At 51.5% G+C, this 15626-nt stretch overlaps 9 non-coding genes across 9 annotated transcripts; all 9 read right to left on the bottom strand.

The window, feature by feature from the left end:
* Positions 1-1044: 1044 nt before the first annotated feature.
* Positions 1045-1128, bottom strand: Trnal-uaa. The gene has a single exon. It is a non-coding gene; the product is annotated as a tRNA-Leu (tRNA).
* A 1572-nt stretch (positions 1129-2700) lies between these two features.
* Trnal-uaa lies at positions 2701-2784 on the bottom strand. Its single transcript has one exon. It is a non-coding gene; the product is annotated as a tRNA-Leu (tRNA).
* A 1570-nt stretch (positions 2785-4354) lies between these two features.
* On the bottom strand, positions 4355-4439 carry Trnal-uaa. Its single transcript has one exon. It is a non-coding gene; the product is annotated as a tRNA-Leu (tRNA).
* A 1579-nt stretch (positions 4440-6018) lies between these two features.
* Positions 6019-6102, bottom strand: Trnal-uaa. The gene has a single exon. It is a non-coding gene; the product is annotated as a tRNA-Leu (tRNA).
* A 1577-nt stretch (positions 6103-7679) lies between these two features.
* Positions 7680-7763, bottom strand: Trnal-uaa. Its single transcript has one exon. It is a non-coding gene; the product is annotated as a tRNA-Leu (tRNA).
* A 1562-nt stretch (positions 7764-9325) lies between these two features.
* Positions 9326-9409, bottom strand: Trnal-uaa. The gene has a single exon. It is a non-coding gene; the product is annotated as a tRNA-Leu (tRNA).
* Positions 9410-10981: 1572 nt separating this feature from the next.
* Positions 10982-11065, bottom strand: Trnal-uaa. Its single transcript has one exon. It is a non-coding gene; the product is annotated as a tRNA-Leu (tRNA).
* A 1572-nt stretch (positions 11066-12637) lies between these two features.
* Positions 12638-12721, bottom strand: Trnal-uaa. Its single transcript has one exon. It is a non-coding gene; the product is annotated as a tRNA-Leu (tRNA).
* A 1572-nt stretch (positions 12722-14293) lies between these two features.
* Trnal-uaa lies at positions 14294-14377 on the bottom strand. The gene has a single exon. It is a non-coding gene; the product is annotated as a tRNA-Leu (tRNA).
* Between the last annotated feature and the right edge of the window lie 1249 nt (positions 14378-15626).

The raw sequence follows: 15626 nt of genomic DNA, 5'->3' as shown, positions 1-15626 counted from the left end.
TCTGCGCCTAGTTACAGTATGTCACCCTAGCAGCGCCAGGAAATCGGGTTCAGTGTGCTCGCGTTGCACTCGGCGTTGAGCGCCTGCAGCGCTATCGCCTTCGGCCTCTGGCGCCAGGAGGGAAGGCGACACATGATGGCGCAAGCAGCGCGTAGCAGAAGGCGGTGGTGGTGTGTCGGTCAGCATGGTTGCTTCCCAAGTAGCTGCTCCGGGTTCGAAGGCCGGACATCGCACGGAAGTTGTCTCCTTTACGCAGGAGAGTGTTTTCAACGGTACAAATGGTTTCCCTTCTCCCTTCGTAGGCTAGTGCGGATTACGATTCACAGCATCGTGTGTCTCCATGTGTCGACTTGTCTCGACTTTGCTCGGCTGACGCGAAAGCTGACGCTTGCAAATGGGCGTATATGTAGAGGACAGGCGCTAGAAACGACTGGGAGAGTCCACATCGACAAACACACAACGGACCCTTTCATTTGACTGTGGCCGCACGTTCGCGCCTTTGCGTACCGAGAGCAAGAGGGGGGTCAGCGAGCTGGACCGTACCATTACCGCACAGCAGCACCAAAAACTAAGGAAAAAGGCAAAACTGAAGAAACCAACACACGCGGACTTCCTAGTTCGTCACCCAGCCGAGCACTAACCATGGCCAACGCTGCCTAATTTCGGTAATCGGACATGAACCCGTGTCGTTGGCACGGCATACAAGTTGGCGAGAATGTTGGCAGACGTGCGGACGTCTTAGTCCGTGTACAGATCACTTGGGATTTGCCTGACAGTCTCTCGCGTTGCCTTTTAGGGAAGGAAAATGGAATAGCCCTGAGCCACAACACAACGACCACGGAAACGTCCGTGAGAAGAGCTAAAACCCGGCACGAGGAAACTATGTTCCGCTATTTGTTTTCGGCCGCTCGGGCTATCGGACGTGCGACGCCCGCACTGCTGTCACTGTCGTCTCTAGTAAAATCTCCACGGCGTGTTTCTGCGTAATTTACTTGTTCTATAAGATCAAGGGAGTACGTTAGTTTCAGAATGTTTAAATAGCATTGTCAGATGTGGGGTTCGAACCCACGCTCCCTTACGGGAAGCAGAGCTTAAATCTGGCGCCTTAGACCGCTCGGCCAATCTGACGCGCAAGACAAGCGCTCCAGTGACTTCCATCTCTAGCAAGACCTCAGGAACCTCACTCCGAAATCTGTTTCTTTTTTCGGTAGGATGGAATTATGTCAGTTTCAGAATATGTGAGACGCAATGTCAGATGTGGCGTACTAAACGCACCCTCGCTTTCGGGAAACAATGTGGCGCGTTGGACCGCTTTCTTCCGTCGCTTCCAGTTTGAACTGTGACTAGCAAAACTGTATTTAGTAATAGGAACATTTTCACATTGATGCAAAGAAAACTAGATATTAACGAACGGCGAATGAGACCGTTTCCTAGCAACAGCCACGCTGTGCATTACGCACCTTCGTGGGAAGCCAATGAAATATTTCATGTGAGGCTCTAACTGTCGGCCTTCACTTTCCAATACTTAGGCACTGCCCCGGTGGTACCGACGCATACATACTGAAACGTCTTTGGATCGTCAGTGAGTACTTCATATTAGAAATTTCGTGTTCGCCCTGATGTGCATTAAAGGGCCAATTTATCAGAGAAAGTCAGTTCTGCGCCTAGTTACAGTATGTCACCCTAGCAGCGCCAGGAAATCGGGTTCAGTGGTGCTCGCGTTGCACTCGGCGTTGAGCGCCTGCAGCGCTATCGCCTTCGGCCTCTGGCGCCAGGAGGGAAGGCGACACATGATGGCGCAAGCAGCGCGTAGCAGAAGGCGGTGGTGGTGTGTCGGTCAGCATGGTTGCTTCCCAAGTAGCTGCTCCGGGTTCGAAGGCCGGACATCGCACGGAAGTTGTCTCCTTTACGCAGGAGAGTGTTTTCAACGGTACAAATGGTTTCCCTTCTCCCTTCGTAGGCTAGTGCGGATTACGATTCACAGCATCGTGTGTCTCCATGTGTCGACTTGTCTCGACTTTGCTCGGCTGACGCGAAAGCTGACGCTTGCAAATGGGCGTATATGTAGAGGACAGGCGCTAGAAACGACTGGGAGAGTCCACATCGACAAACACACAACGGACCCTTTCATTTGACTGTGGCCGCACGTTCGCGCCTTTGCGTACCGAGAGCAAGAGGGGGGTCAGCGAGCTGGACCGTACCATTACCGCACAGCAGCACCAAAAACTAAGGAAAAAGGCAAAACTGAAGAAACCAACACACGCGGACTTCCTAGTTCGTCACCCAGCGAGCACTAACCATGGCCAACGCTGCCTAATTTCGGTAATCGGACATGAACCCGTGTCGTTGGCACGGCATACAAGTTGGCGAGAATGTTGGCAGACGTGCGGACGTCTTAGTCGTGTACAGATCACTTGGGATTTGCCTGACAGTCTCTCGCGTTGCCTTTTAGGGAAGGAAAATGGAATAGCCCTGAGCCACAACACAACGACCACGGAAACGTCCGTGAGAAGAGCTAAAACCCGGCACGAGGAAACTATGTTCCGCTATTTGTTTTCGGCCGCTCGGGCTATCGGACGTGCGACGCCCGCACTGCTGTCACTGTCGTCTCTAGTAAAATCTCCACGGCGTGTTTCTGCGTAATTTACTTGTTCTATAAGATCAAGGGAGTACGTTAGTTTCAGAATGTTTAAATAGCATTGTCAGATGTGGGGTTCGAACCCACGCTCCCTTACGGGAAGCAGAGCTTAAATCTGGCGCCTTAGACCGCTCGGCCAATCTGACGCGCAAGACAAGCGCTCCAGTGACTTCCATCTCTAGCAAGACCTCAGGAACCTCACTCCGAAATCTGTTTCTTTTTTCGGTAGGATGGAATTATGTCAGTTTCAGAATATGTGAGACGCAATGTCAGATGTGGCGTACTAAACGCACCCTCGCTTTCGGGAAACAATGTGGCGCGTTGGACCGCTTTCTTCCGTCGCTTCCAGTTTGAACTGTGACTAGCAAAACTGTATTTAGTAATAGGAACATTTTCACATTGATGCAAAGAAAAACTAGATATTAACGAACGGCGAATGAGACCGTTTCCTAGCAACAGCCACGCTGTGCATTACGCACTCGTGGGAAGCCAATGAAATATTTCATGTGAGGCTCTAACTGTCGGCCTTCACTTTCCAATACTTAGGCACTGCCCCGGTGGTACCGACGCATACATACTGAAACGTCTTTGGATCGTCAGTGAGTACTTCATATTAGAAATTTCGTGTTCGCCCTGATGTGCATTAAAGGGCCAATTTATCAGAGAAAGTCAGTTCTGCGCCTAGTTACAGTATGTCACCCTAGCAGCGCCAGGAAATCGGGTTCAGTGGTGCTCGCGTTGCACTCGGCGTTGAGCGCCTGCAGCGCTATCGCCTTCGGCCTCTGGCGCCAGGAGGGAAGGCGACACATGATGGCGCAAGCAGCGCGTAGCAGAAGGCGGTGGTGGTGTGTCGGTCAGCATGGTTGCTTCCCAAGTAGCTGCTCCGGGTTCGAAGGCCGGACATCGCACGGAAGTTGTCTCCTTTACGCAGGAGAGTGTTTTCAACGGTACAAATGGTTTCCCTTCTCCTTCGTAGGCTAGTGCGGATTACGATTCACAGCATCGTGTGTCTCCATGTGTCGACTTGTCTCGACTTTGCTCGGCTGACGCGAAAGCTGACGCTTGCAAATGGGCGTATATGTAGAGGACAGGCGCTAGAAACGACTGGAGAGTCCACATCGACAAACACACAACGGACCCTTTCATTTGACTGTGGCCGCACGTTCGCGCCTTTGCGTACCGAGAGCAAGAGGGGGGTCAGCGAGCTGGACCGTACCATTACCGCACAGCAGCACCAAAAACTAAGGAAAAAGGCAAAACTGAAGAAACCAACACACGCGGACTTCCTAGTTCGTCACCCAGCCGAGCACTAACCATGGCCAACGCTGCCTAATTTCGGTAATCGGACATGAACCCGTGTCGTTGGCACGGCATACAAGTTGGCGAGAATGTTGGCAGACGTGCGGACGTCTTAGTCCGTGTACAGATCACTTGGGATTTGCCTGACAGTCTCTCGCGTTGCCTTTTAGGGAAGGAAAATGGAATAGCCCTGAGCCACAACACAACGACCACGGAAACGTCCGTGAGAAGAGCTAAAACCCGGCACGAGGAAACTATGTTCCGCTATTTGTTTTCGGCCGCTCGGGCTATCGGACGTGCGACGCCCGCACTGCTGTCACTGTCGTCTCTAGTAAAATCTCCACGGCGTGTTTCTGCGTAATTTACTTGTTCTATAAGATCAAGGAGTACGTTAGTTTCAGAATGTTTAAATAGCATTGTCAGATGTGGGGTTCGAACCCACGCTCCCTTACGGGAAGCAGAGCTTAAATCTGGGCGCCTTAGACCGCTCGGCCAATCTGACGCGCAAGACAAGCGCTCCAGTGACTTCCATCTCTAGCAAGACCTCAGGAACCTCACTCCGAAATCTGTTTCTTTTTTCGGTAGGATGGAATTATGTCAGTTTCAGAATATGTGAGACGCAATGTCAGATGTGGCGTACTAAACGCACCCTCGCTTTCGGAAACAATGTGGCGCGTTGGACCGCTTTCCTTCCGTCGCTTCCAGTTTGAACTGTGACTAGCAAAACTGTATTTAGTAATAGGAACATTTTCACATTGATGCAAAGAAAACTAGATATTAACGAACGGCGAATGAGACCGTTTCCTAGCAACAGCCACGCTGTGCATTACGCACTCGTGGGAAGCCAATGAAATATTTCATGTGAGGCTCTAACTGTCGGCCTTCACTTTCCAATACTTAGGCACTGCCCCCGGTGGTACCGACGCATACATACTGAAACGTCTTTGGATCGTCAGTGAGTACTTCATATTAGAAATTTCGTGTTCGCCCTGATGTGCATTAAAGGGCCAATTTATCAGAGAAAGTCAGTTCTGCGCCTAGTTACAGTATGTCACCCTAGCAGCGCCAGGAAATCGGGTTCAGTGGTGCTCGCGTTGCACTCGGCGTTGAGCGCCTGCAGCGCTAATCGCCTTCGGCCTCTGGCGCCAGGAGGGAAGGCGACACATGATGGCGCAAGCAGCGCGTAGCAGAAGGCGGTGGTGGTGTGTCGGTCAGCATGGTTGCTTCCCAAGTAGCTGCTCCGGGTTCGAAGGCCGGACATCGCACGGAAGTTGTCTCCTTTACGCAGGAGAGTGTTTTCAACGGTACAAATGGTTTCCCTTCTCCCTTCGTAGGCTAGTGCGGATTACGATTCACAGCATCGTGTGTCTCCATGTGTCGACTTGTCTCGACTTTGCTTCGTGCTTTGACGCGAAAGCTGACGCTTGCAAATGGGCGTATATGTAGAGGACAGGCGCTAGAAACGACTGGGAGAGTCCACATCGACAAACACACAACGGACCCTTTCATTTGACTGTGGCCCGCACGTTCGCGCCTTTGCGTACCGAGAGCAAGAGGGGGGTCAGCGAGCTGGACCGTACCATTACCGCACAGCAGCACCAAAAACTAAGGAAAAAGGCAAAACTGAAGAAACCAACACACGCGGACTTCCTAGTTCGTCACCCAGCCGAGCACTAACCATGGCCAACGCTGCCTAATTTCGGTAATCGGACATGAACCCGTGTCGTTGGCACGGCATACAAGTTGGCGAGAATGTTGGCAGACGTGCGGACGTCTTAGTCCGTGTACAGATCACTTGGGATTTGCCTGACAGTCTCTCGCGTTGCCTTTTAGGGAAGGAAAATGGAATAGCCCTGAGCCACAACACAACGACCACGGAAACGTCCGTGAGAAGAGCTAAAACCCGGCACGAGGAAACTATGTTCCGCTATTTGTTTTCGGCCGCTCGGGCTATCGGACGTGCGACGCCCGCACTGCTGTCACTGTCGTCTCTAGTAAAATCTCCACGGCGTGTTTCTGCGTAATTTACTTGTTCTATAAGATCAAGGGAGTACGTTAGTTTCAGAATGTTTAAATAGCATTGTCAGATGTGGGGTTCGAACCCACGCTCCCTTACGGGAAGCAGAGCTTAAATCTGGCGCCTTAGACCGCTCGGCCAATCTGACGCGCAAGACAAGCGCTCCAGTGACTTCCATCTCTAGCAAGACCTCAGGAACCTCACTCCGAAATCTGTTTCTTTTTTCGGTAGGATGGAATTATGTCAGTTTCAGAATATGTGAGACGCAATGTCAGATGTGGCGTACTAAACGCACCCTCGCTTTCGGGAAACAATGTGGCGCGTTGGACCGCTTTCTTCCGTCGCTTCCAGTTTGAACTGTGACTAGCAAAACTGTATTTAGTAATAGGAACATTTTCACATTGATGCAAAGAAAACTAGATATTAACGAACGGCGAATGAGACCGTTTCCTAGCAACAGCCACGCTGTGCATTACGCACTCGTGGGAAGCCAATGAAATATTTCATGTGAGGCTCTAACTGTCGGCCTTCACTTTCCAATACTTAGGCACTGCCCCGGTGGTACCGACGCATACATACTGAAACGTCTTTGGATCGTCAGTGAGTACTTCATATTAGAAATTTCGTGTTCGCCCTGATGTGCATTAAAGGGCCAATTTATCAGAGAAAGTCAGTTCTGCGCCTAGTTACAGTATGTCACCCTAGCAGCGCCAGGAAATCGGGTTCAGTGGTGCTCGCGTTGCACTCGGCGTTGAGCGCCTGCAGCGCTATCGCCTTCGGCCTCTGGCGCCAGGAGGGAAGGCGACACATGATGGCGCAAGCAGCGCGTAGCAGAAGGCGGTGGTGGTGTGTCGGTCAGCATGGTTGCTTCCCAAGTAGCTGCTCCGGGTTCGAAGGCCGGACATCGCACGGAAGTTGTCTCCTTTACGCAGGAGAGTGTTTTCAACGGTACAAATGGTTTCCCTTCTCCCTTCGTAGGCTAGTGCGGATTACGATTCACAGCATCGTGTGTCTCCATGTGTCGACTTGTCTCGACTTTGCTCGGCTGACGCGAAAGCTGACGCTTGCAAATGGGCGTATATGTAGAGGACAGGCGCTAGAAACGACTGGGAGAGTCCACATCGACAAACACACAACGGACCCCTTTCATTTGACTGTGGCCGCACGTTCGCGCCTTTGCGTACCGAGAGCAAGAGGGGGGGTCAGCGAGCTGGACCGTACCATTACCGCACAGCAGCACCAAAAACTAAGGGAAAAAGGCAAAACTGAAGAAACCAACACACGCGGACTTCCTAGTTCGTCACCCAGCCGAGCACTAACCATGGCCAACGCTGCCTAATTTCGGTAATCGGACATGAACCCGTGTCGTTGGCACGGCATACAAGTTGGCGAGAATGTTGGCAGACGTGCGGACGTCTTAGTCCGTGTACAGATCACTTGGGGATTTGCCTGACAGTCTCTCGCGTTGCCTTTTAGGGAAGGAAAATGGAATAGCCCTGAGCCACAACACAACGACCACGGAAACGTCCGTGAGAAGAGCTAAAACCCGGCACGAGGAAACTATGTTCCGCTATTTGTTTTCGGCCGCTCGGGCTATCGGACGTGCGACGCCCGCACTGCTGTCACTGTCGTCTCTAGTAAAATCTCCACGGCGTGTTTCTGCGTAATTTTACTTGTTCTATAAGATCAAGGGAGTACGTTAGTTTCAGAATGTTTAAATAGCATTGTCAGATGTGGGGTTCGAACCCACGCTCCCTTACGGGAAGCAGAGCTTAAATCTGGCGCCTTAGACCGCTCGGCCAATCTGACGCGCAAGACAAGCGCTCCAGTGACTTCCATCTCTAGCAAGACCTCAGGAACCTCACTCCGAAATCTGTTTCTTTTTTCGGTAGGATGGAATTATGTCAGTTTCAGAATATGTGAGACGCAATGTCAGATGTGGCGTACTAAACGCACCCTCGCTTTCGGGAAACAATGTGGCGCGTTGGACCGCTTTCTTCCGTCGCTTCCAGTTTGAACTGTGACTAGCAAAACTGTATTTAGTAATAGGAACATTTTCACATTGATGCAAAGAAAACTAGATATTAACGACGGCGAATGAGACCGTTTCCTAGCAACAGCCACGCTGTGCATTACGCACTCGTGGGAAGCCAATGAAATATTTCATGTGAGGCTCTAACTGTCGGCCTTCACTTTCCAATACTTAGGCACTGCCCCGGTGGTACCGACGCATACATACTGAAACGTCTTTGGATCGTCAGTGAGTACTTCATATTAGAAATTTCGTGTTCGCCCTGATGTGCATTAAAGGGCCAATTTATCAGAGAAAGTCAGTTCTGCGCCTAGTTACAGTATGTCACCCTAGCAGCGCCAGGAAATCGGGTTCAGTGGTGCTCGCGTTGCACTCGGCGTTGAGCGCCTGCAGCGCTATCGCCTTCGGCCTCTGGCGCCAGGAGGGAAGGCGACACATGATGGCGCAAGCAGCGCGTAGCAGAAGGCGGTGGTGGTGTGTCGGTCAGCATGGTTGCTTCCCAAGTAGCTGCTCCGGGTTCGAAGGCCGGACATCGCACGGAAGTTGTCTCCTTTACGCAGGAGAGTGTTTTCAACGGTACAAATGGTTTCCCTTCTCCCTTCGTAGGCTAGTGCGGATTACGATTCACAGCATCGTGTGTCTCCATGTGTCGACTTGTCTCGACTTTGCTCGGCTGACGCGAAAGCTGACGCTTGCAAATGGGCGTATATGTAGAGGACAGGCGCTAGAAACGACTGGAGAGTCCACATCGACAAACACACAACGGACCCTTTCATTTGACTGTGGCCGCACGTTCGCGCCTTTGCGTACCGAGAGCAAGAGGGGGGTCAGCGAGCTGGACCGTACCATTACCGCACAGCAGCACCAAAAACTAAGGAAAAAGGCAAAACTGAAGAAACCAACACACGCGGACTTCCTAGTTCGTCACCCAGCCGAGCACTAACCATGGCCAACGTTTCGGTAATCGGACATGAACCCGTGTCGTTGGCACGGCATACAAGTTGGCGAGAATGTTGGCAGACGTGCGGACGTCTTAGTCCGTGTACAGATCACTTGGGATTTGCCTGACAGTCTCTCGCGTTGCCTTTTAGGGAAGGAAAATGGAATAGCCCTGAGCCACAACACAACGACCACGGAAACGTCCGTGAGAAGAGCTAAAACCCGGCACCAGGAAACTATGTTCCGCTATTTGTTTTCGGCCGCTCGGGCTATCGGACGTGCGACGCCCGCACTGCTGTCACTGTCGTCTCTAGTAAAATCTCCACGGCGTGTTTCTGCGTAATTTACTTGTTCTATAAGATCAAGGGAGTACGTTAGTTTCAGAATGTTTAAAAAGCATTGTCAGATGTGGGGTTCGAACCCACGCTCCCTTACGGGAAGCAGAGCTTAAATCTGGCGCCCTAGACCGCTCGGCCAATCTGACGCGCAAGACAAGCGCTCCAGTGACTTCCATCTCTAGCAAGACCTCAGGAACCTCACTCCGAAATCTGTTTCTTTTTTCGGTAGGATGGAATTATGTCAGTTTCAGAATATGTGAGACGCAATGTCAGATGTGGCGTACTAAACGCACCCTCGCTTTCGGGAAACAATGTGGCGCGTTGGACCGCTTTCTTCCGTCGCTTCCAGTTTGAACTGTGACTAGCAAAACTGTATTTAGTAATAGGAACATTTTCACATTGATGCAAAGAAAACTAGATATTAACGAACGGCGAATGAGACCGTTTCCTAGCAACAGCCACGCTGTGCATTACGCACTCGTGGGAAGCCAATGAAATATTTCATGTGAGGCTCTAACTGTCGGCCTTCACTTTCCAATACTTAGGCACTGCCCCGGTGGTACCGACGCATACATACTGAAACGTCTTTGGATCGTCAGTGAGTACTTCATATTAGAAATTTCGTGTTCGCCCTGATGTGCATTAAAGGGCCAATTTATCAGAGAAAGTCAGTTCTGCGCCTAGTTACAGTATGTCACCCTAGCAGCGCCAGGAAATCGGGTTCAGTGGTGCTCGCGTTGCACTCGGCGTTGAGCGCCTGCAGCGCTATCGCCTTCGGCCTCTGGCGCCAGGAGGGAAGGCGACACATGATGGCGCAAGCAGCGCGTAGCAGAAGGCGGTGGTGGTGTGTCGGTCAGCATGGTTGCTTCCCAAGTAGCTGCTCCGGGTTCGAAGGCCGGACATCGCACGGAAGTTGTCTCCTTTACGCAGGAGAGTGTTTTTAACGGTACAAATGGTTTCCCTTCTCCCTTCGTAGGCTAGTGCGGATTACGATTCACAGCATCGTGTGTCTCCATGTGTCGACTTGTCTCGACTTTGCTCGGCTGACGCGAAAGCTGACGCTTGCAAATGGGCGTATATGTAGAGGACAGGCGCTAGAAACGACTGGGAGAGTCCACATCGACAAACACACAACGGACCCTTTCATTTGACTGTGGCCGCACGTTCGCGCCTTTGCGTACCGAGAGCAAGAGGGGGGTCAGCGAGCTGGACCGTACCATTACCGCACAGCAGCACCAAAAACTAAGGAAAAAGGCAAAACTGAAGAAACCAACACACGCGGACTTCCTAGTTCGTCACCCAGCCGAGCACTAACCATGGCCAACGCTGCCTAATTTCGGTAATCGGACATGAACCCGTGTCGTTGGCACGGCATACAAGTTGGCGAGAATGTTGGCAGACGTGCGGACGTCTTAGTCCGTGTACAGATCACTTGGGATTTGCCTGACAGTCTCTCGCGTTGCCTTTTAGGGAAGGAAAATGGAATAGCCCTGAGCCACAACACAACGACCACGGAAACGTCCGTGAGAAGAGCTAAAACCCGGCACGAGGAAACTATGTTCCGCTATTTGTTTTCGGCCGCTCGGGCTATCGGACGTGCGACGCCCGCACTGCTGTCACTGTCGTCTCTAGTAAAATCTCCACGGCGTGTTTCTGCGTAATTTACTTGTTCTATAAGATCAAGGGAGTACGTTAGTTTCAGAATGTTTAAAAAGCATTGTCAGATGTGGGGTTCGAACCCACGCTCCCTTACGGGAAGCAGAGCTTAAATCTGGCGCCTTAGACCGCTCGGCCAATCTGACGCGCAAGACAAGCGCTCCAGTGACTTCCATCTCTAGCAAGACCTCAGGAACCTCACTCCGAAATCTGTTTCTTTTTTCGGTAGGATGGAATTATGTCAGTTTCAGAATATGTGAGACGCAATGTCAGATGTGGCGTACTAAACGCACCCTCGCTTTCGGGAAACAATGTGGCGCGTTGGACCGCTTTCTTCCGTCGCTTCCAGTTTGAACTGTGACTAGCAAAACTGTATTTAGTAATAGGAACATTTTCACATTGATGCAAAGAAAACTAGATATTAACGAACGGCGAATGAGACCGTTTCCTAGCAACAGCCACGCTGTGCATTACGCACTCGTGGGAAGCCAATGAAATATTTCATGTGAGGCTCTAACTGTCGGCCTTCACTTTCCAATACTTAGGCACTGCCCCGGTGGTACCGACGCATACATACTGAAACGTCTTTGGATCGTCAGTGAGTACTTCATATTAGAAATTTCGTGTTCGCCCTGATGTGCATTAAAGGGCCAATTTATCAGAGAAAGTCAGTTCTGCGCCTAGTTACAGTATGTCACCCTAGCAGCGCCAGGAAATCGGGTTCAGTGGTGCTCGCGTTGCACTCGGCGTTGAGCGCCTGCAGCGCTATCGCCTTCGGCCTCTGGCGCCAGGAGGGAAGGCGACACATGATGGCGCAAGCAGCGCGTAGCAGAAGGCGGTGGTGGTGTGTCGGTCAGCATGGTTGCTTCCCAAGTAGCTGCTCCGGGTTCGAAGGCCGGACATCGCACGGAAGTTGTCTCCTTTACGCAGGAGAGTGTTTTCAACGGTACAAATGGTTTCCCTTCTCCCTTCGTAGGCTAGTGCGGATTACGATTCACAGCATCGTGTGTCTCCATGTGTCGACTTGTCTCGACTTTGCTCGGCTGACGCGAAAGCTGACGCTTGCAAATGGGCGTATATGTAGAGGACAGGCGCTAGAAACGACTGGGAGAGTCCACATCGACAAACACACAACGGACCCTTTCATTTGACTGTGGCCGCACGTTCGCGCCTTTGCGTACCGAGAGCAAGAGGGGGGTCAGCGAGCTGGACCGTACCATTACCGCACAGCAGCACCAAAAACTAAGGAAAAAGGCAAAACTGAAGAAACCAACACACGCGGACTTCCTAGTTCGTCACCCAGCCGAGCACTAACCATGGCCAACGCTGCCTAATTTCGGTAATCGGACATGAACCCGTGTCGTTGGCACGGCATACAAGTTGGCGAGAATGTTGGCAGACGTGCGGACGTCTTAGTCCGTGTACAGATCACTTGGGATTTGCCTGACAGTCTCTCGCGTTGCCTTTTAGGGAAGGAAAATGGAATAGCCCTGAGCCACAACACAACGACCACGGAAACGTCCGTGAGAAGAGCTAAAACCCGGCACGAGGAAACTATGTTCCGCTATTTGTTTTCGGCCGCTCGGGCTATCGGACGTGCGACGCCCGCACTGCTGTCACTGTCGTCTCTAGTAAAATCTCCACGGCGTGTTTCTGCGTAATTTACTTGTTCTATAAGATCAAGGGAGTACGTTAGTTTCAGAATGTTTAAATAGCATTGTCAGATGTGGGGTTCGAACCCACGCTCCCTTACGGGAAGCAGAGCTTAAATCTGGCGCCTTAGACCGCTCGGCCAATCTGACGCGCAAGACAAGCGCTCCAGTGACTTCCATCTCTAGCAAGACCTCAGGAACCTCACTCCGAAATCTGTTTCTTTTTTCGGTAGGATGGAATTATGTCAGTTTCAGAATATGTGAGACGCAATGTCAGATGTGGCGTACTAAACGCACCCTCGCTTTCGGGAAACAATGTGGCGCGTTGGACCGCTTTCTTCCGTCGCTTCCAGTTTGAACTGTGACTAGCAAAACTGTATTTAGTAATAGGAACATTTTCACATTGATGCAAAGAAAACTAGATATTAACGAACGGCGAATGAGACCGTTTCCTAGCAACAGCCACGCTGTGCATTACGCACTCGTGGGAAGCCAATGAAATATTTCATGTGAGGCTCTAACTGTCGGCCTTCACTTTCCAATACTTAGGCACTGCCCCGGTGGTACCGACGCATACATACTGAAACGTCTTTGGATCGTCAGTGAGTACTTCATATTAGAAATTTCGTGTTCGCCCTGATGTGCATTAAAGGGCCAATTTATCAGAGAAAGTCAGTTCTGCGCCTAGTTACAGTATGTCACCCTAGCAGCGCCAGGAAATCGGGTTCAGTGGTGCTCGCGTTGCACTCGGCGTTGAGCGCCTGCAGCGCTATCGCCTTCGGCCTCTGGCGCCAGGAGGGAAGGCGACACATGATGGCGCAAGCAGCGCGTAGCAGAAGGCGGTGGTGGTGTGTCGGTCAGCATGGTTGCTTCCCAAGTAGCTGCTCCGGGTTCGAAGGCCGGACATCGCACGGAAGTTGTCTCCTTTACGCAGGAGAGTGTTTTCAACGGTACAAATGGTTTCCCTTCTCCCTTCGTAGGCTAGTGCGGATTACGATTCACAGCATCGTGTGTCTCCATGTGTCGACTTGTCTCGACTTTGCTCGGCTGACGCGAAAGCTGACGCTTGCAAATGGGCGTATATGTAGAGGACAGGCGCTAGAAACGACTGGGAGAGTCCACATCGACAAACACACAACGGACCCTTTCATTTGACTGTGGCCGCACGTTCGCGCCTTTGCGTACCGAGAGCAAGAGGGGGGTCAGCGAGCTGGACCGTACCATTACCGCACAGCAGCACCAAAAACTAAGGAAAAAGGCAAAACTGAAGAAACCAACACACGCGGACTTCCTAGTTCGTCACCCAGCCGAGCACTAACCATGGCCAACGCTGCCTAATTTCGGTAATCGGACATGAACCCGTGTCGTTGGCACGGCATACAAGTTGGCGAGAATGTTGGCAGACGTGCGGACGTCTTAGTCCGTGTACAGATCACTTGGGATTTGCCTGACAGTCTCTCGCGTTGCCTTTTAGGGAAGGAAAATGGAATAGCCCTGAGCCACAACACAACGACCACGGAAACGTCCGTGAGAAGAGCTAAAACCCGGCACGAGGAAACTATGTTCCGCTATTTGTTTTCGGCCGCTCGGGCTATCGGACGTGCGACGCCCGCACTGCTGTCACTGTCGTCTCTAGTAAAATCTCCACGGCGTGTTTCTGCGTAATTTACTTGTTCTATAAGATCAAGGGAGTACGTTAGTTTCAGAATGTTTAAATAGCATTGTCAGATGTGGGGTTCGAACCCACGCTCCCTTACGGGAAGCAGAGCTTAAATCTGGCGCCTTAGACCGCTCGGCCAATCTGACGCGCAAGACAAGCGCTCCAGTGACTTCCATCTCTAGCAAGACCTCAGGAACCTCACTCCGAAATCTGTTTCTTTTTTCGGTAGGATGGAATTATGTCAGTTTCAGAATATGTGAGACGCAATGTCAGATGTGGCGTACTAAACGCACCCTCGCTTTCGGGAAACAATGTGGCGCGTTGGACCGCTTTCTTCCGTCGCTTCCAGTTTGAACTGTGACTAGCAAAACTGTATTTAGTAATAGGAACATTTTCACATTGATGCAAAGAAAACTAGATATTAACGAACGGCGAATGAGACCGTTTCCTAGCAACAGCCACGCTGTGCATTACGCACTCGTGGGAAGCCAATGAAATATTTCATGTGAGGCTCTAACTGTCGGCCTTCACTTTCCAATACTTAGGCACTGCCCCGGTGGTACCGACGCATACATACTGAAACGTCTTTGGATCGTCAGTGAGTACTTCATATTAGAAATTTCGTGTTCGCCCTGATGTGCATTAAAGGGCCAATTTATCAGAGAAAGTCAGTTCTGCGCCTAGTTACAGTATGTCACCCTAGCAGCGCCAGGAAATCGGGTTCAGTGGTGCTCGCGTTGCACTCGGCGTTGAGCGCCTGCAGCGCTATCGCCTTCGGCCTCTGGCGCCAGGAGGGAAGGCGACACATGATGGCGCAAGCAGCGCGTAGCAGAAGGCGGTGGTGGTGTGTCGGTCAGCATGGTTGCTTCCCAAGTAGCTGCTCCGGGTTCGAAGGCCGGACATCGCACGGAAGTTGTCTCCTTTACGCAGGAGAGTGTTTTCAACGGTACAAATGGTTTCCCTTCTCCCTTCGTAGGCTAGTGCGGATTACGATTCACAGCATCGTGTGTCTCCATGTGTCGACTTGTCTCGACTTTGCTCGGCTGACGCGAAAGCTGACGCTTGCAAATGGGCGTATATGTAGAGGACAGGCGCTAGAAACGACTGGGAGAGTCCACATCGACAAACACACAACGGACCCTTTCATTTGACTGTGGCCGCACGTTCGCGCCTTTGCGTACCGAGAGCAAGAGGGGGGTCAGCGAGCTGGACCGTACCATTACCGCACAGCAGCACCAAAAACTAAGGAAAAAGGCAAAACTGAAGAAACCAACACACGCGGACTTCCTAGTTCGTCACCCAGCCGAGCACTAACCATGGCCAACGCTGCCTAATTTCGGTAATCGGACATGAACCCGTGTCGTTGGCACGGCATACAAGTTGGCGAGAATGTTG

Source organism: Schistocerca piceifrons, unplaced genomic scaffold (genome assembly GCF_021461385.2).
Source record: "Schistocerca piceifrons isolate TAMUIC-IGC-003096 unplaced genomic scaffold, iqSchPice1.1 HiC_scaffold_1235, whole genome shotgun sequence".
In the NCBI taxonomy this organism is placed as follows: domain Eukaryota; kingdom Metazoa; phylum Arthropoda; class Insecta; order Orthoptera; family Acrididae; genus Schistocerca; species Schistocerca piceifrons.
This window is presented reverse-complemented; position numbering and strand designations above follow the sequence as displayed.